Below are 21,112 nucleotides of genomic sequence, written 5' to 3' on the forward strand. Positions count from 1 at the left end.
ATGGAAGGAAATATCTATGGGTTTTATTGTGGACTTACCAGAGAGTGAAGGCTGCACTGTCATTTGGGTAGTAACTGATTTGTTTTCCAAACAAGTACATTTCATCCGTTGCTCAAAGATCCCTTCAGCAAAAACCCTTGCAAAACTGTTTATTCGGCAGATTTACCGGCTACATGGATCTCCAAGGGGTGTGCAATTTACTTCCAGTTTCTGGACAGAGTTTTTGAAGTTGATAGGCTCCGCCCAGGGGCTGAGTTCCAGTCACCACCCTCAGACAAATGGGGCCTATGAAAGAACCAATGGGGTTCTAGAACAATACCTGAGGTGTTACGTAAATTACCAGCAAGACAATTGGGTAGACTTGTTGCCATTTGCAGAGGTGGCATATAATAATTCCGTACACAGTAGCACCGGATTCACTCCTTTTAAGGTCGCTTCGGGCCAGGATTTCGTACCCATTCCCGAGCTACCACAAGATGATCCCCAGAATCCCTCTTTGATGGATTGGATTGAACAATTAAAGAGCACATGGGCAGTGACTCGGAAGGCATTAGATGAGGCACATCGGGCCCAAAAGGCGCAAGCCGATAAGAAAAGGTCCCCAGCTCACATTTATAAAGTGGGTGATAAAGTTTATTTATCTACTAAATATTTACAGACTACCCAGAAGTCGAAAAAACTGGCCCTAAGTATGTAGGACCATTTCGTGTGATTAGACTGATTAATCCAGTAACAGTTGAATTGGAATTGCCAAAAACGTTGAGACGTATACATCCTGTATTTCATGTTAGTTTATTAAAACCTGAACACTCGTCTCCCCTGAGGGCTGATCAAAGCACCCCTCCAATTCCCATTCTCATAGAGGGGGAGCAACATTTTGAAGTTAAGGAAATCTTGGACTCTAGGAAACACCATGGTAAAGTCCAATATCTGATAGCCTGGAAACATTTCCCTTTGTCTCAGGCTGAATGGGTGAATAAACGGGATGTCCGAGCTCCCAAGAAAATACAGCAATTCTATACCAAATACCCAGATAAACCATAATTATTGTATATATTCTGTTTCTCTCTTTTTTCCCTTTCTCTTATTTAGGAATAACTTCTCTTCTGCAAGAGGGGCCGAATGTCAGCCTCAGCTTTGCCTGCTTCAGCTGCCATAAGAAACGGGGGGAGGGACTAGTAAAGGGGGCGAAGGGGGGGAAGGTGCAGGAGGTGTTTTTTCCATTGTAGGACGTGTCTTCCCAAGAAACGAAAGTGAATCTCCAAAGGGGCCGGCTGACCAACTGCCCTACATTCCTGATGAATGACGTTGCCAGACGTGATGCCACCTGACCTTTGGGAGACCTTTGGATTGGATGATGGTCAATGGACATGGGGGGGGAGAAGCTTAGTAGATGCTATTTAGCGCATTTTGCTCACTTCCAGCTTTACCTGGGTTGCGATCATTTCATATTCAGTAAAAGTACTAAGCTCTTTAAAATGATTGAGTTTGGGTTTTTCTTTCCTGGATATTGAAGGAAGCATACCTGACACCGCCGCTACCGTGCCGCCGAATCCGGGAGATCCTCGACTTACGACAGCCGCCGCCACCGTCTCCAGGGATCCTCGACCTGCGACCGCCTCACCTCCTCGCCTTCTTCCAGCCTTCGCCCAAGATGCAGGGGCCCAGCCATGGCATCCGACGCCCAGGGAGGGCTACGGGCCCGCCAGGAGCGAGCCCAGCCCCCCACCAGCAGGCCTAGGCCTAGGCCTGAGAGCAGCAATAAGGAGCTCCTCACCAGATGACCTCCGGCGAGAAATGAGCCTCGCGCATGCCCAGTCGCCAACTACAGGAAGTACAAGGAACATAGAGATAAGTACAAGGAACATAGAGATAAGTACAAGGAACATAGAGATAAGTCAGTTCAGACTGGCAACAAGCATTCCCCCAGCATATTGTGAGTTCACTCACATAAAGAACCATGGACAGCACCAGACTGTAAGTAATATAACTTTTACTGCTGACAATTACAAATTGAAATTAGATGGGGCCAATCTTTTGGAGTGGTACCACCAACTACAGATTGCTTTTCTGAAAGAAAATATGTTGTATTTATTTGATGACCCACCCAAGAAGCCATGGACTTTTGAGATTGACTGTTTGCACCACAGGGCTTACTATCTGCTAATGTCTAGCTTGTCACCCAGCATTTACCCCAGTCTTGGCCGCCACTTAACCGTGGCAGAGATACTACAAAAAATACTTAATTTATTTTACAGTAAGAGTGCAGCCACTACAACCAAAATATCCAGGGAATTTTACTCAGCCAGGCATAAGGCAGGGACACCCATGGGGGAACATATACTCAAGCTAAACACCACCAGGGCAGAACTCATACAAAGGGGGGAAACCATTTCTGATAATATCATGAAAAGCATCATCATAAACTCCCTAAACCCCAGTTGGGAGAACTTTATCATGCAACTGGATAGTCTCAACATAGAGCACCTCTCTTTAGAGACGTTATCCAACAGGCTGATTGCGGAGGACAGCCTGAGAAGGGAACGCTCATCAAGCCTCAGGGAAAGCAGACCAACAAAAAGGGTCGACTTCCAGACCAGGGACCAAGATAAGCCAGAATGTTTTAACTGTGGGTCTAGGAATCACTATAGGAGAGATTGCCCAGAAACCAGAGGGACAGGGACCACAGCTACCATAGGGAAAGGCAAGGCCGCAAACCAGGTTACTCAGACAGGCGCTCCCCAGAAAGCAGGTTCAGGCACAGGGACTCACCCAACCCCAGGGACAGGAGAGGATATAGGGATAGCTCCAGGGATAGTCAGACTGGGTCACTATACGAACTTAGAGACCACCAACACCCAAACACCCAGGCAAAAGGAAGGAACACATGGTTCATTCACTCAGGAGCCACCAATCACACCACCAACAATAGGAACATACTGGAGGCATTCACACCTAAGGAATACCACATCAATGTAGCCAACCAGAACAAGGTATTGGTGAAAGGAGAAGGGAGCGCACACATAGATGGAATAGGGAAGATAGAGGGGGTACTATTCATCCCAGAAATACCCCACAATATATTAGCAACACTCAAACTAAGTAAAGACTTGGGCATTGAGACAACCTTCAGGGAAGGGAAAGCATATATGACCAAAGGAAAGAGAAGCATAGGAAAGATCATCATAGAAGGGGGACTATCCTACTTAGTGCCCCAAGAGCACTCAAACACTAACTCAGAAAGTAACGAGAAAGGGACAAGCATGCCCACAGAAAATAGAGGGGGTGAAGGAGAACACACCGCAGGAGGCAAACCCACCACAAACACAACACACAAAGGGAAACCACATATTGGCAAACCCATTCATGATGGGTGCGCCCACTTACTACACAGAAAACTAGGCCACGCTAGTTTTCCAATGGTACAAAAGATGAATGAATCGGCCTACCCGATAGTAATACATGAGGACAACAAAGCAGCCATAGACATATCCATGGCAGAAGCAGTAGGCCAAAGGTCCAGACATATAGACATTAAGCACAAACATGTCAGAGAATTAACAAACATTGGTTTTATTAAGGCTGTACATTGTGAGACCGCCGAGCAAGCCGCAGACATCCTGACCAAACCTCTACCCAGCAAACAACATGCCTACCTTACGACTAAATTAGGGGTACGGGTACAGAATACGCAAGCAGGTCCTGTCAGAAATAAATGCCTTACTCATGCCAGGGGTCAACAGGGACACAGTAGTGCAGGGGTTAACTACAATACTCACTTGGTCAGTACCACCCACTGACCACTCCTTACCTGAATCTCTGCCCACAAGTATAAAAAGTAGACACACTCTTCCCCGACTTCCACTTCCAGATGCAGTATGTGATGTAATGATGAACCTGTAAATAAAAGAGACTTATTCAAATGATTGACTCGTGCCAGTTATTGGGCCTGATCCATGGATTCTGTAACAATATGGTAGCAGAGGATGGTTTTATGGCCCAATAACTCCCGATCACGCAATGAGGACACATCGCTGCCAACGAGATGGCAACGACACCGAAGCAACGAGAGGGCAACCCAGCGGGATCGCCAGGGAAGGCAGAAACCTCGATCGACCCCAAGGCCACCGCAACAGAAGAAAAGGGGGAGGTCAAGAAAGGAAAAATAGCAGACCATGATGACCGGGAGGAAGAAAGACTACGACTCGACGTCCTATGATTACTAAAGGAGCGAGCCAGCGACAAGAACCTTCTCGCGGACCTGCGAAGCTTCATAATGGACCGCGATGTGGCGAGGAGCGAGGAAGACTAGGATCCGGAGCTCGAAAAGCTGAACTCGGTGAGTGGATCGCCCCAAAAAGACCCCACAGCAGTCACCGAGCCGCGAAGCCCCGCTCAAAATTTGAAACGGCGGCCATCTTTGACCACGTGGTCGGACAAGATGGCCGACTCCCGTCCAATCGGTAGCCAGAATTCAAAATGGCCGGCGCGCGAAAAATACCCGACCCTAAGCGGCGAAGAAAGTGACCGGGGTGAGGGGACAGAATCCGATTCGGACTCCAGATGCACCCCGACCGAGTGGCAAGTCGATAAGGCCATGAAGACCCTTGCCGCCGCCTTCAGCCCAGGCCTCAAAATCGCAAAAGGGGAACCGGAGGGGCCCAAGCAAAAAGGAAAGCGAGGAGAGGGGCACCGGAACACCCACCCGAGGACTACCGATGCCCACGCCAGCGCGCCAACCCCCCTACGCACCCCAAGGACACCGCGCCTCCGATCGCCCAGGCCACGCACCCCAGAACGCAGGGATTGGGGCAGCTACCTGCATTCGTCGCCGGGACTCCAACGCCATCAGGATCTTCACTTTGACGAAGCCGCTGCAAGACGACACCTTCCAGAGCACACCTGGACCCCCAAGACCGAAGCCGAGGCCTACCTGAGAGATAGAGACCTCTACGCCGGAGCTGCAATGAACAGGTCCTTCCACGATGACGGCAGAGCTGAAATGGACTTCGCGCATGCGCTGTTTCACCTAGAGGAAGAAAAAAGAAAAAAATTACAGAGAGGGACTTTTAAACTGCCGGCAAGCGTTCCCATGCCGTACTGCTGTTATAGGCACATAAAGAACCATGGACAGCAGCCTGCAGTAAGTAATTTTACAAATAATGCTGGGAACTTACCAAGTGACTTTCCAAAGTTGAGGATGGATTGGGGCAATATCCTAGAGTGGTCACAGCAGCTTCAGGTGGTGTTCCTAAAAGAAAACATGTCACATTTTATTAATGACCCCCCCAGAGAGACCATGGACTTTAGAGTTGGACTGTATTGCACCATAGGGCATTTTACCTTTTAATTTCTAGCATATCTCCCACAATTTACCATAGCATTGGTCACAATCTCACTGTGTCAGAAATCATAAAAAAATGTTTGGGTTATTTTACAGTGAAAGTGTGGCAACCACTACCCAGATTTCCAAAGATTTCTTCTCTGCCAGAGTCAAACCGGGGACCCCCATAAGCGAGCACCTGGTGTCCCTAAACGCTACCAGGGCAGAACTACACCTTAGGGGGGAAGTCATATCAGATCAGATCATGAAGAGTGTAATAATTAACTCTTTAGATCACTCATGGGACAGCTTCTTAGCACACTTAGATACTGTTAGTCTAGGCCTCCTGTCCGTTGAGAAGCTGTCTAACAAACTGATCGCTGAAGACAATCTGAAAAGGAGCCGCTCTGGTCCCTCCAGAGAACATAAACATGAAAAGAAAGTAGCCTTCCAAGACAGGCAGCATGGCGTAACAGAGTGCTATAGCTGCGGGTCAAGGGGACATCTCAAGAGAGACTGCCCCAAGAACCACAGAGAGAGAAGCAGAACGGAACATAGATTCAGACAGAAAGAGAGACACACTTCTGAAGAGAGGTACAGACGCAGGGACTCACCCAATCCCAGAGACAGGAGGGGGAACAGGGATAGTTCACGTGACAGCAGAACAGGATCATTATATGGGATAGGGGAGCGCACCCACATAACATGTCAGGATGGGGAGGCCAATTCGTGGCTTCTGGACTCTGGGGCCTCCAACCACACGACCTATAACCAAAAACTGCTCTCCTCATTTACAGAGGAGAATTTTTCAATCAAGGTTGCAAACCAAAGCGAGGTTAAGGTAACAGGCAGGGGGGTAGTTACGCTACCAGGCATAGGGAAAATAGAGGGGGTATTACTGGTCCCGGAGATACCCCACAACATATTGGCTGCATTAAAACTCAGTGAAGAATCAGGGATCAAGGTAACCTTTGCAGAAGGGAAGGCTCACGTCAGCAAGGGTAGAGAGGGAGTAGGTAGAGTGACAATCAAGCAAGGGCTACCATACATAACATTCCATGAGAATAACACACCCAGCATATACACCAACTCAGAATACACGAAGGACACTAACCAGGACAAAGCTGAGGAAGAACAGGTGAATGAGAGAGAGACAGAGAGTGAGGAGAACATGACACATGAAACACACTCCACCAAACACACCCAGGGAAGGCCATCGATAGGCAAACTCATGCACGACGACTGTGTTCACTTACTACACCGGAGACTAGGGCACGCCAGTTTCCCCGTAATCCAAAAAATGGCCAACTGTACCGAGGGCGTCAAAATAAAGAGTTGTGAAAATTACCTCGAGTGCTCGGTGTGCTAATGTTCTAAGCTAAAGGTCAAACCCAGACCTAAGAAATCCTCACGCGCCACCAAACAAGTATTCAATTTAGTCCATATGGATCTGGTGGGGCCCCTAAGGCCATCCATCAAATACAAGAAAAGATACTTTCTCACCATCGTAGACGATTATAGTCGTTATGGCTTCGTCTATACTCTAAAACGAAAGGATGAGGCCTTCCAAAAATTCAAAGAGTTCTACAAAAGGGTAGAGACTCAAAACAACACACAAATCAAACAAATCATGACAGACAGAGGATCTGAGTTCCTGTCAAAGGATTTCTCTCATTGGCTCAGATCCAAAGGCGTGCTTCACTTTACGTCGTCCCCGTTCTCGGCCTTTCAGAACGGTGTCGCAGAACGACGAAATTCCACGCTACAGACTATGATCAGGTGCGCTTTAGAGGACGCGGGAATTGGTCAACATTTTTGGTCTGAGGCCTTAGTTTACTCAAACTACACACTCAACAGAACCTGGTCCAGTGTAATAGACAAAACGCCATACGAACTCATGTACAACAAAAAACCACAGATAGCACACCTACATGTATTCGGCGTAACTGCTGATGTCCATATACCCAAACAGCTGCGCAGGAAGGGGGACAAAGTATCCAGGAGACTGAGATTTATGGGGTACGAGCCAGGTACCAAGGGGTTCAGATTTGTGGACAATAACGACAGATTCGTGATCTCTAGGACAGCGGTATTCCATGAACAAGCTAACTGGTCCAGGATACACCTCAACGAGGTATCCACCAGGCAGGAGACTAGGCCAGACGAGCAAGTGCAAGATAAACACGAAACGGCAGATAGACAGGAAAGGAAGGAACACAAACCCAAGCTCCAAGGCATCAAGGTTGAGGAATGGAAAGGGAATCACCCCAAGATAAGTGTAGACTCACTAACACAAAAGGAAGCCAGGTACTTACATGACACCGAACAAACGACAGATAGGCCAGTCAGATCAACCAGGAACCAATTACCAAGAAGTTTAAATGACTATGTGATGCACATACACACGAACCATATCACACCTAACTCATATGAAGAGGTATTGAGACTACCACAAGAGGAGAGGTCGAAATGGGAATCAGCCATGGCCAAGGAAATGGACAGTCTGAGAGAGCTAGAAGTTTACATTCCAGCCGAGGTTCCAGAGGGCAAAAATACGATAGGTACCAGGTGGATCTTCAAAATCAAGAACCTGGAGGGTGGCCAAAACCTGTACAAGGCTAGGCTGGTTGCCCAGGGATTTGCCCAGAGGTTCCCAGAAGACTACACTGACACTTACTCACCAACTGTAAGGACTGAAAGTGTCAAGAGTTCCCTGGTCATCGCTTCCCTGCTAGGACTAGAGGTACATCAGTTCAATGTATAGACAGCTTACCTGCATGCCAACCTAGATAAGGAAATATACGTTAGGGCACCACACAGTAAAGAGACCAACAGGGGGGGACACCTGGCTACTTCACAAAAACCTATATGGACTGAAACAATCCGGCAAACGCTGGTATGAGTGCCTGGTTGAGGTCCTGAAGTCAATGGGATTTACAGCAACCATAGCCGACAACTGTTTTTTCACTAGGAGAGAGGGGGATTCACCAGAATACATCCTAGTCTACGTGGACGACATACTTTACATCAGTAAACACGAAGGGAACCGCAACGCCTTCGCCAGTAAACTAAGTGAACACTTCACATTAAAATACCTAGGGAAAATAAACAGATACCTAGGCGTGCAGGTCAACGAAACACCTAAGGGCTTTCAACTGTCCCAGAAAGAAAAGATAGAAGAAATACTACACAAATGCAACATGGCAGATGCCAAGGGGTGTGAATCACCCATGCAGCCGGACTTCCTAAAAAATACACATGGTGAATCACCCGAGTTTGAAGACAACACACTGTACAGGTCAGTCATAGGCTCTCTTTTATATATCGCCAACTGGACCAGGCCAGATATTGCATTATCAGTTAATCTATTGTCCAGGCACATAGGCAAACCCACCATGTACCACTGGGACGCTGTAAAGAGGGTACTGAGGTACCTGAAGCAAAGTGCCGACGCATGTCTAGTCCTAGAACCAGAGCCGTCCAATGAGCCCGTCCTCTCCTGCTATGCTGATGCTGACTGGGCCGGTGACACCAAAAGCTGGAAAAGCACATCAGGATACGTATTCTACTTGAACAATAGTCCGGTGCATTGGTACACGGGTAAGCAAAACTTAGTGGCCACTTCAACCACAGAGGCGGAGTACATATGCCTATCCAAGGCCGCAAACAACCTCATCTGGTTTGACGACCTACTCGCCAGTGTGTGGTGCAAACCTGCGTATCCGATAAACATCTACGAAGACAACAAGGCCGCTATAGAAATCTCCATGGCCGACGCGGTAGGGCAGAGATCCAGGCATATTGACATAAAGTACAAGCATGTGAGACAGCTCTCTAAAATCGGATTTGTAAAGGCCATACATTGCGACACAGAAGAACAGACTGCAGACATACTCACGAAACCACTACAGGGCAGGCAACACTCACACCTGGTATCCAAACTCAATATCCGCCCTTGGGCACCATTTAAACAGTCAGATCCACAGCCACAGGTCAGGCATTTAGAGGGGGATTTGTCAGAAATAAATGCCTTACTCATGCCAGGGGTCAACAGGGACACAGTAGTGCAGGGGTTAACTACAATACTCACTTGGTCAGTACCACCCACTGACCACTCCTTACCTGAATCTCCGCCCACAAGTATAAAAAGTAGACACACTCTTCCCCGACTTCCACTTCCAGATGCAGTATGTGACGTAATGATGAACCTGTAAATAAAAGAGACTTATTCAAATGATTGACTCGTGCCAGTTATTGGGCCTGATCCATGGATTCTGTAACAGGTCCAACTGTTGGGCATTTAGAGGGGGATTTGTTATGTATAAATGCCCACCATTCACCATCCCAGGTATGATAAGGGTTAACTCTACATCCACCTAGATCCTCCCCTGACCCCTCCTTACCTTAGCTCCGCCTCCCAGGTACTTAAGTCATGGTCCAGGAGTCCAGGGGCCACTTCCAGCTAAATACCTGTAATAGAAACGTTGATCAATAAAGAGCATTGGTTCACTGCATCCTGTGTTTGGATTCATTGGGTAAGATCCTAGAAATCAGTCTCAGGGAGGGGAGAGGGAGAGAAAGAAGGAGGGAGGGAGACACAGAAGGCGAAAGTGAGGGAGAGGAAAGGTTAGAGGGGAAGAAAGGGAGGGAAGGGAAGAGTGAAAAAGAGAGAGGGAGGGTGAGAGAGAGTGGGAGGCGAGAGGGAGGTTGAGGAATTCTCTAAATGGAGTAATTCATTGAGTAATTGAATTCAGATCATGATTTCTCTAGCTTGGTGATTTTCTTCTCCCTAACCAGCAGATCTCGTCTGAGCTCTCCATATTTGCTCTTTTGGGAATTTAGTCAGCTTCTCTAAACTGGGGCTGAAGGTGATGTTCAGAGAGGCCAACACCTACCTGCCCCGTCCCGATCTAAGAGAGAAGACCATCGGGAAGCTTTTCTTCTCGGAGGTGAGGAGACCTTGGGATGCACCCCAATATTCTGGACAGCCATTTCTCTGAGGTTGTAGAGCAGGGGTCCTCCAACGTTTTAAAGAGGGGGCCGATTCATTTTTTTTGCCTTTCTCCTTCCTAAGCCCCCGTTTAAATTGTTTTTAAAGACTTTTAATTTGAAGGAGTTCTTTACAAGCCCAGAGCTGCTTTTCCAGGCTGCACCGGCGAGATCACCCCTCAGCTGGCCCTCAGCTGGCCTTGCAGCTGGCTCGCTGGGAGATAAGGCAGTTAGGGGCGGGGCAAGGGGCGGGGCTTAATCACACCACCCCGCGGGCCGTATTCTTTGCCCGTGGGCCGTAGTTTGAGGGTGCCTGTTGTAGAGGGTCTGCTGCTTGAGCAGGGGGTCTCCAAGGTCTTCTGCTAGTCTGTTAATCGGTGGAAGGGCTTCCCTCCAGAAGTTGTTGGTGGGGAGGGAGGGAGGAGGAAAAGAAGGAAGGAAGGAAGGGAGGAAGGAAGGAAGGAAGCAGAGGGAGGGAGGAAGGAAGGATGGAAAGAAGGAAGGAAGGAAGGAAGGAAGGAAGGAAGGAAAGAAGGAAGGAAGGAAGGAAGCAGAGGGAGGGAGGGCGGATGGGAGGAAGGGAGGAAGGCAGACTCAATGACCCCAAATTCCTTTTACTCTTTGCATTATAGGCAGTTTTGTATTTTTACAACTGTCATTTACACTACCTTTTCCCATAGTATAGTCCTCGACATATGACCGTCATAGAACCTCCAGTGGTCACTAAGTGATCGCAGCAGTCCTTAAGCCAATGCCGTGGTCGAATACTTAGGATAAACAAGATCTTTCAGTGATTTCCTTCTATAGATTGTCCTCGTCTTACGACCACAACTGAGCCCCAAATTTCTGCTGCTAAGCGAAACAGTTCTTCAGCAAGTTTTGCCCCACTGTACGACCTGCAGTTGTTAAGTTAGTCACACGGTTCTTAAGTGAATCCGGTTTCCCCATTGACATGGCCTATCAGACGGTCACTGATGGCTTGGTGGGAGAGATGGGGAGGGGAGAGATGGGGAACTCATCAAATTTGCAGATGACACCAAGCTGGCAGGAATAGCCAACACTCCAGCAGATAGGCTCAAGATACGGAAGGATCTTGACAGATCTTGAACATTGGGCGCTATCTAACAAAATGAAATTCAAGAGTGAAAAAAGCCATGTTCTACATTTAGGCAAGAAAAACCAAATGCACAGGTACCGTAGATGTGGTCCCTTGCTCAATAGTGGTGACTGTGAGAGGGGTCTTGGAGTCCTAGTGGACAACCATTTAGATAGGAGCCAGCCGTGTGCAGCAGCTGCCAAAAAAGCCAACACAGTTCTGGGCTGCGTAAACAGAGGGAGAGAATCAAGAGCCCGTGAAGTCTTAATACCACTGGAGGCGAAAACATATGAAGAACGGTTGCAGGAACTGGGTAATTTAATTTAATTTAATCAATTGAATTTATATGCCGCCCCTCTCCGAAGACTCAGGGCGGCTATGTCTAGTTTGATGAAGAGAAGGACTAGGGGAGACAGGATAGCAGTCTTCCAATATCTCAGGGGCTGCCCCAAAGAAGAAGGGGAGGGAGAAGAAGCAACGGGTGGAAACTCATCAAGGAGAGAAGCAACCGAGAACTAAGGAGAGATTTCCTGACCGTTAGAACATTCACCCAGTGGGACAACTTGCCTCCAGAAGTTGAAGCTGAAGTTGAAACTCCAACCACACTGGAAGCTTTTCAGAAGAGATTGGTCTGAGATGATTGTAGGGTCACCTGCCTGAGCTAGGGGTTGGACTAGAAGACCTCCAAGGTCCCTTCCAACTCTCTTATTCTGAAATAATTGGAGAATTCTACTCAGTTCAAAGTTCAACTGATTAAGACAATAGCTGTGACTCGTGGAAACAGCAGATAGTTATGTTCAGTGAAGGCATTCAAAATACACAAAGACATTATTAATAGGGTATATTTCTCACAGACGCTGGGACCCTGAACATAACACGCTCTCATATTGTTGTTTGACTTATTAGCGTTTATTTCATGTCTAAAGTCTCTTCCAGTAATGAAACTATTTGTGTCCAATCCAGAAAACGTTCAGCAAGTGAATGGCAGCTCAAATCTCTGGAGAAAGCGCAGACACCTTGATGTGCCGTGTAACCCCGTGAGAAAGAAGGAATGGTTAGGTGCAAAACTGACGGTAGGGAGATCTGATGCCATGAAGGTTGTTCAAAGCTGAAGAGGCCAAGAAACTCGAAATTTAAAGAGCTGCCGGTGTTTAAAGCAACTGGAGCAAACTCAGCTCTGAAACCAGAAGCTGCATTGAATCACCAAAATCGCCCCCCCCCTTCAAAACAAACTTTCTTTCTTTCTTCATCTAAGTGAAAGGATTGTCCATCTCACAAAGGAAGAGATTCTGGATGGTCTGCAAGGAAACTGAAACGCAGGCAACCCTTGACTTGCCATCACAATCTAGGCCAAAATTGAGGTTGCTAAGCGAGACGGTCCTTAAGTGAGTTTTGCCCCATTTTACAACCTTTCTTGCCACCGTTGTTAAGTGAATCCCTAGAGTGGAAACTAGACAGCCACTTATCCGAAATGCTATAGGTTCTCCTGCTTGAACAGGGGGCTGGAACAGAAGCCCTCCAAGATCCCTTCCAGCTCATTCTATTCTATTCTATTCTATTCTATTCTATTCTATTCTATTCTATTCTATTCTATTCTATTCTATTCTATTCTACTCTACTCTACTCTACTCTACTCTACTCTACTCTACTCTACTCCAGTTCCAACACTCACTCTTCACAACTGGATGGATCATAGGCTGAAAAAGCTTCCCTTCCTGAAGAAGGACAGCAAGGAGTCAGAGTCACAAATCAGCAACAATGACCTGTGTCAGTGGGACAATCAGGAAGTCCTCTTCTCTGGCTCCCACCCATCCGGTTCTTTAGCCAGAACCATGGAGGCCTTGCCTCTGATTGTGACGTCTTCCCCAGTTTAATTGGAGGTCAGGAAGAAGGTTCAGCCTCCAGCGCTGGTGCTCCCTGATTTGGTGCGCAGGACATCTGCCAGGACCCCTCTGAAGGCTTCTCAGGGGGAGATGAAGCCTGGCCTGAAAGAGCCCCCTCCCTTTCCAAGGAGGCCCAAGAGGGAAAGGCCTCGGGGGAGAAAACGCTCTCAAGACACCGTCCTTCCCTCATATCCAGGTATAGATGCTACAGGGCTGGGCTACCTATGGAACCACCTTGTCCCATCACATCAGCCCATCCCACACTACCAATCAATCTATCTATCAGAACACAGCCAGAAGGGACCTTGAAGGTCTTCTAGTCCAACCTCCTGCTCAAGAAGGAGATGCTACACAATCCCAGACAAATGCCTATCCAGTCTCTTCTTAAAAGCCTCCAGTGATGAAGCACTCACAACTTCTGGTGGCAAGAAGTTCCACTGGTTGATTGTCCTCACTGTTAGGAAGTTTCTCCTTAATTCCAGGCTGCTTCTCTCCATGAGTAGCTTCCATCCGTTGCTTCTCTTCCTGCCTTCTGCTGCTTTGGAAAATAAGTTGACCCCCTCCGCCATATATGGAATTGGAAAAAATTCCAATTCCATATATGGAGTTCAAAGTTCCTCCTCAAGACGGTTGTCTAAGAATATGAAGATCAGGGACTCGAGAGTTATGACACGTTTGACCCTTCCCTCAGGATCAGTCTGGTCTAAGCACATTTTTTTCTCTCTTCGCTTTGAGAAGACTTGTCCCATCAAATTGCCCATCAATCTCTGTCTGTCTCTTCTTCTCAGAACTCTCTGACGAGTCCTTTAAAATTTTATGGGAGAGCAGGAAGCTGCTAAAAGGCAGACCCATCAAGGAAGTCCTCATGAACCTCATGATTTAGCAATGCAGTGCAAGCCATCAAAAATTTAATATTATGTGCCGGCTATCAGGAGGAGTTCAGTCAGTTGGAGAAGGTTAGATGCTGGGACATGACGGTGACTCCTGATGGTTTGTTCGAAGCCATTTTCTTCCTGGTCCTGTAAGAAATTAAAAGACAAAAGAGGTTGGCTACAAGTGGTAGCGGGTGGGAGAGGGAGGGGAGGGGAGAGGGAGAGGAAGAAGAAAAGGCAGAGAGAGAGAGAAAGCTAGAGAGAGTGGGGAGAGGGAGAGAGAAAGAGAGGAACTGGGAGAGGGAGGGGAGAGGAAGAGGAGAGAGGGAGGGAGGGAGAAAGAGAAAGAGGGAAAGAGAGAGGGAGGGGGAGAGGGAGGGAGAGAAAGAGAGAGAAAGAGAGGGAGGGTGAGGAATTCTCTAAATGGAGTAATTCATTGAGTAATTGAATTCAGATCATGATTTCTCTAGCTTGGTGATTTTCTTCTCCCTAACCAGCAGATCTCGTCTGAGCTCTCCATATTTGCTCTTTTGGGAACTTAGTCAGCTTCTCTAAACTGGGGCTGAAGGTGATGTTCAGAGAGGCCAACACCTACCTGCCCCGTCCCGATCTAAGAGAGAAGACCATCGGGAAGCTTTTCTTCTCGGAGGTGAGGAGACCTTGGGATGCACCCCAATATTCTGGACAGCCATTGGTCTGAGGTTGTAGAGCAGGGGTCCTCCAACGTTTTAAAGAGGGGGCCGATTCACAGTCCCTCAGACTGTTGGGGGACCGGACGGGGTGGGTGGGCATGGCTAGGTGGTCATGTGACTGGGTGGGCGTGGCCAATTTAACTGTCTATTTTCTGGCTTTTCTCCTTCTAAGCCCCCATTTAAATTGTTTTTAAAGACTTTTAATTTAAAGGAGTTCTTTACAAGCCCAGAGCTGCTTTTCCAGGCTGCACCGGCGAGATCACCCCTCAGCTGGCCCTCAGCTGGCCTTACAGCTGGCTCGCTGGGAGATAAGGCAGTTAGGGGCGGGGCAAGGGGCGGGGCTTAATCACACCACTCCGCGGGCCGTATTCTTTGCCCGTGGGCCGTAGTTTGAGGGTGCCTGTTGTAGAGGGTCTGCTGCTTGAGCAGGGGGTCTCCAAGGTCTTCTGCTAGTCTGTTGATCGGTGGAAGGGCTTCCCTCCAGAAGTTGTTGGTGGGGAAGGTGGGAGGGAGGGAAAAGAAGGGAGGGAGGGAGGGAAAAGAAGGGAGGGATGGAGGGAGGGAGGGAAAAGAAGGGAGGGAGGGAGGGAGGGAGGGAAAAGAAGGGAGGGAGGGAGGGAGGGAAAAGAAGGGAGGGAGGGAGGGAAAAGAAGGGAGGGAGGGAGGGAGGGAGGAAGGAAGGAAGACTCAATGACCACAATTTCCTTTTACTCTTTGCATTATAGGCAGTTTTGTATTCTTACAACTATCATTTACATTACCTTTTGCCATACTGTAGTCCTCAACATATCACTGTCATAGAACCTCCAGTGGTCACTAAGTGATTTCAGCAGTCCTTAAGCCAATGCCGTGGTCGAATACTTAGGATAAACCAGATCTTTCAGTGATTTCCGTCTAAAAGTTGTCCTCGATATACGACCACAACTGAGCCCCAAATTTCTGTTGCTAAGCGAAAGTTCTTAAGCAAGTTTTGCCTCATTGTTTGACCTTCCTTGCCACAGTTGTTAAGTGAATCGCTGCAGTGCAGTTCTTACGGTGGTCAATCTGATGAATTAGTGAATCTGGTTTCCCCATTGACTTGGCCTATCAGACGGTCACAAAAGGTCGTAACCTCGAAACACTGCGACCGTCATAAATATGGACCGGCAAGTACCCAAATTTTGATCACATGACCATGAGGATGCTACAATGGTCTGAAAGTCTGAAGAATGGGCATGTCCCTTTTGTCAGTGCCGTTGTGACTTTCAGTGGTCACTAACCGAGGACGGTATTTTCTTTTTCTCTCCCCGTAAGGGCTGAAAGTGGCATCTTTAGTCGAGGCTCTCGGGGCAGTTCCCTTCCTTGGCTTGGCTAATGCTCCGTATCTCCACTCTTCTTCCTCAGCTGCTGTATCACCCGGAGGTTGGAGACTTCTTTATGACGCCAGACATTCTCGAGGTTCTCCTGGAATGGATGATTCAGCCGTATCCTCTTATCCAGATCTTTAGCGTGAGAGGACTGGGATATGTTCTTCAGCACCCCTTGGAGGTAAGAGATGGGGGGCAGGAAGGGAGTGGCTTCCAAGGTAGTAGCAGGTGTGGCCTCACTCTCTGGGAAGTCTTCAAGGCTGGGGAGGACAGAAGAAGGAGAAGAAGACAATAATCAGGAACAGGATGGACTCAGCTAGAGTGGTGGGTGCACCCCTGGAAGATCTGAAGGATCAAGTAGATCCTCTTGGAGAAGATCTCAAAGCAGAACAAGAGGAAACAGATGGGAACTGATGAAGGAGAGAAACAACCTGGAACTAAGGAGAAATTTCCTGACTGTGAGAACAATTCATCCTTGGAACAACTTGCCTCCAGAAGTTGTGGCAGCTCCATCACTGGAGCTTTTCAAGAAGAGACCAGGCAGCCATTTGTCCAGCATAGTCTAGGGTCTTCTGCTTGAGCAGGGGGTTGGACTGGAAGACCTCCAAGTTCCTTTTCAACCCTCTTCTTCTATGCTCTGTGGGCTTCTCTTGCGTTTGTCATGATCGCTGCGAGACTCAGAGAACTCCAGTGACCGTGTTTGATTGCTCGTTCCTTTCCCTGCTTCCTCCAGAAGAACATCTCAGGGCCAGTTTTCATGCCGGTCATCAACTGCGCTTGTCACCCAGAGAAGAGTGTAGCGAAGGAAACTCTCCGGACCCTTCATTTCCTCCTTAGGCACCTTGCTGCGGACATCCATGCATTGAGGCGGTCCATCTAATTCCTCTCCTGTTGAAATATTTTCCTGACGAAAGTCAACCAAATCACGACAAACTGGTTTCCCCTCCTCTTTTTTAATTATTTCTGTAAGAAATAAGAAATGAATGAAGGAATCAATAAATACATGAGTGAATGGATGAATAAAGGAACGAATAAACAAAGGAATAGATGGATAAATGAAAAAATAAATGAATGGATTAATGAATAGATGAACCGATGGATGGGTAAATGACTGGATGGATAGATGGAAGGATGGAAGGATGGATGGATGAATATCAAAGCTGTTCTGGCGAGGAAGCCCACAGATGCCTCTACTTTCAGTGGTGCATTTTGGGGGGTGGGGGCTTATGCCAAATTTTGCTCCAATTTTTTTTTTTATTAAATTTCTATACCGCCCTTCTCCCGAAGGACTCAGGGCGGTGAACAGCCACAAGATAAAACACATAAATACAAAAAATTTAAAACGAATTAAAAACGAATTAAATAATTTCAGCCCCCACCAGTTTGCCCACTGCCTCCCACCAACCAGGGCATGCCTGCTCTTGATGAGGAGACCCCCCGAGGCTGACTCTTCTGCTCAGCCCCTTCCCCCTTCCCTCAGGCCTGGCCCACCTCTAGATTTAAGGAAAGCAGAGCCGCGGGCTGAGGGCTTACTGCAATGGGCATGGTAGACTTGCTGTTTCTTCTCCCTATGGCTTTGGTGCTGGGGTCTTGATCCTGAAGCCTTTTGAGGAGGGGCTTCATGATCTTCAGGTTAGCATAGGGGTCTGCGGCCAGCGCCTTCCATAACTCTCTGGTGCTTCTGTGCAGGTGGAAAAATGGATTGGGGGAAAAATCAGATTCTTTCCCCATTTTCGAAGAGACGGCCAATCCAGATAGATTAAATCCCCCCCACCAACGGAAGAAAGGATTAGAAAACAGATGGCCAAATGAACCGTTTTAATACAAACAGGGTGTGTCTAACTGATGAGGACTTATAAGTCCAAAATAGATCTATCTTAGTCTCCTTAGTCTCCCAATGGGCAGCAGAGTGTTTGCTGGCTGCCAGAAAAAAAAAGCCCAGCATCAGATGCTTGGCCACTGGTTCAGATTTATGACCGTTGCTGTGTCCCAAAGTCAAGCGATCACAGTTTGCGACCTTCTGACAAGGAAAGTCAGTGGGGAAACCAGATTCACTTAACAACCATGTTTCTAACTTGAGAGCTGCAGTGATTCACTTAACAGATGTGACAAGAAAAGTCCTAAAATATCTTTAAAAGGTCATTCCCATATCCTCTTCCCCCTCCCTCTCCCCTCCTTCCCTCCTTCCCTCTTTCCCTCCCTCCCTCCCTCCCTCCCTTCCTTCCTTCCTTCCTTCCTTCCTTCTTTCCTCAACAACTGTTTCTAACTCAACAACTGCAGTGGTTCACTTAACAACCATGGCAAGAAAGTTCGTAAAATGGGGGGAAATCCACTTAACAACTGTCTTGCTTCAGAACAGCAATGTTGGGCTCACTTGTGTCGTAAGTCGAGGACCGCCCATATATTCCTCTGGGTTGGTATCTCCCTGTGAAGGAGCCAGGGTTGCCAACTGATCTGATGGCAGGAAGCTTACGTTGCTCCTGGGCCTTTGCTGCTTCTTCTCTGCAGCAATGAAAGCCTTCCGAAGCACGGAAACCCTGGTCCACTCCCGAAGTTTGCTTTCCAAGGAAGCCCAGGCAGGTAAAACGTTGGCCATTTCCCTGCCACATCTGCTGAGGAGTTGGCAAGCCACACCGCACCCTCCGTGGCTGAGAGTTCAGTGGGCCGTCCCTCACGGAGGGCCTCTGCGCCACCGGAAGTGCCAGGGACCCCAAAACTGGTCAAGGGGGGGGAGGTTTCCAGGAGCAGCGTGTCTCCAAAATTAACCCAAAGGTGCTTTTCCCAGAATGACCCAGTTGGAAGTTGGAGCAGTGGTGAAATTCAAAAATTTTCCCTACCGGTTCTGTGGGCGTGGCTTGGTGGGCAGTTGACCGGGTGGGCGTGGCTTGGTGGTTATGTGACTGGGTGGGCGTGGCTGCACAACTGACTCACACGCAATGCAAAAGCTGCTTGACTTCACACAAAATGGCCCCTGCAACAAACAGGAACCTCACAGAATCACAGAGAGCTCAAAAAGAAATTATTGCACTTTGCACAAAAATAACACAAAAGCTGCACAACTGACTCACACGCAATGCAAAAGCGGCTGAACTTCACACAAAATGGCCCCTGCAACAAGCAGGAACCTCATAGACAATCAGGTACAGCTGATTTCTCACAGCTGATTGGTAGTAAAAAAATGCTAAAAAAAAGTTTTAAAAAAGCCTGGTTCAGCTGATTGTCGTACTTTTTAAAGCATTTTTAAACTATCGGTTTGGGCAAAAGGTAGCAATTATTACTATCGGTTCGGGCTCACCTGCCCAAACTGGTAGCATTTCACCCCTGCCTTGGAGGCCTTCTACTCCAAACCACTTCTTTTTTTTTATTAAAAAGTTTTTTTTAATTTTACACATATTTTCCCTTCCCTCCTCCCCCCTCCTGCCCAACCCTCCCACCCCCACCCCCCCCGACTTCCCAGAGCAAATACAGGCTATAGCATTTAACAAACATATAAAAAAAACATAAGCTAACTATCTATAGATTTATCTCCCTTTTACACTTTAACTCCCCTTTTTCGTATCTGAATATAACTATTTAAACCGATTATTGTTTGAAAATAATGAATCCAACTTCATTCTTGTCCGTTCTTCAATAATACGCAAGTCTTCTTTCTTCCAGCATTGCACAATCAGCACCCAATTACAATTAACCATCACATCTCCAACCCTTACATATATGAACCCATTCACAAAATATTTTAACCAATCTTAAATAAACTATACTGTAAAAACCTTATTTGTACTTTTTACCCCATAAACTCATATTAATTCTTCCTGGGAACATGCCTTACTTAATAACTTTGCATAAACTTATTCATCTTATTCTCTACAAATACACTGCTTATAATCAAATAACATCTTCACTATTTGATATCTATAAAAAATATTGTAAAAGACCTTCCCTCAACCCTTGCACCACTTATATTTTCCTTATACCCCACAAGTTTATATTTATTCTTCAACAAAACATTCTTTATAAGCTTATATAAATTTTCAGCAAAGCATTCCTTAAAATTAACTTTAGTGTTAATATACTTCAGGACAAAAGTGAAAGTTTGGTCAGTAGCCCATAACAATTCAAACGTAAGATTACTTAATATAACTTTTCAAAACAAATCATGTCCCTAAATAAAAGTCTAGTCATTCATTTTCACTACTACTATCCTCCCCAGGCAAAAAGATTGTAATTTTTCCATCTCGATTTTTTCCTGACTTTTTTGCGAACCTTCTTCTTCAGTCTTATTCCTCCATCTCATCATGTGGAGAAACTGACCGGGACATGTTCAGAAAGTTCAAACAAGGTATGCCGTATATATCGGGAAATTCCAACATTCCAAAATCAAATTCTGATTATTATTTTTTTACAGAACTTGGCTGAGGAAAGACTCGTAAGATTATGCCACCATCTGCTGGAAGAATTTGGAAAGACTTGGCAGAAAGTGGAGAACGAAAAGAAAGGAAACGGAAAGTGGAGAACGAAAAGAAAGGAAATGGAAAGTGGAGAACGAAAAGAAAGGAAAGCCTTGGGGTAAGGTAGTCCTTGACTTAGAACAGTTCATTTAGTGACCATTCAAAGTTACAACGGCACGGAAAAAGTGACTTAGGGCTGTTTTCCACAGCATTTCCCAGGGTCACACAATCCAGATCCAGACACTAGGCCACTGATTCACATTTACGACGGTTGCAGTGTCCCAGGGTGACGTGATCCCCTTTTGCGACCGTCTGACCAGCAAAGCCAATTCACTTAACAACCTTGTTGCTGATTTAACAACTGCAGAGATTCACCTAACAATGGTGGCAAGAATGGTTCGTAAAATGGGACAAAACTCACTTAAAAATGTCTCACTTAGCAACAGAAACTTTGGGCTCAATT

At 47.0% G+C, this 21,112-nt stretch overlaps 2 long non-coding RNA genes across 4 annotated transcripts; both read right to left on the reverse strand.

Moving 5' to 3' along the window:
• Positions 1 to 603: 603 nt before the first annotated feature.
• On the reverse strand, positions 604 to 10,243 carry LOC148111584 (uncharacterized). 3 transcript variants are annotated; one of them, XR_015730363.1, is made up of 5 exons: positions 9,727 to 10,243; positions 9,446 to 9,531; positions 5,178 to 5,251; positions 4,820 to 5,029; positions 604 to 3,897 (listed from the first exon to the last, which is right to left on the reverse strand). It is a non-coding gene; the product is annotated as an uncharacterized LOC148111584 (long non-coding RNA). The 3 variants fall into 3 exon arrangements; XR_015730362.1 differs by having other exon boundaries at positions 4,934 to 5,029; positions 9,446 to 10,243; XR_015730361.1 differs by lacking the exons at positions 9,446 to 9,531; positions 9,727 to 10,243 and adding an exon at positions 8,005 to 8,058 and having other exon boundaries at positions 4,934 to 5,029.
• A 5,897-nt stretch (positions 10,244 to 16,140) lies between these two features.
• On the reverse strand, positions 16,141 to 19,198 carry LOC148111585 (uncharacterized). Its single transcript, XR_015730364.1, has 3 exons — positions 18,576 to 19,198; positions 17,735 to 17,882; positions 16,141 to 17,164 (listed from the first exon to the last, which is right to left on the reverse strand). It is a non-coding gene; the product is annotated as an uncharacterized LOC148111585 (long non-coding RNA).
• Between the last annotated feature and the right edge of the window lie 1,914 nt (positions 19,199 to 21,112).

The sequence above is a fragment of the Pantherophis guttatus genome, chromosome 18 (genome assembly GCF_059756535.1).
Source record: "Pantherophis guttatus breed Tessera chromosome 18, ASM5975653v1, whole genome shotgun sequence".
Taxonomy (NCBI): Eukaryota; Metazoa; Chordata; class Lepidosauria; order Squamata; family Colubridae; genus Pantherophis; species Pantherophis guttatus.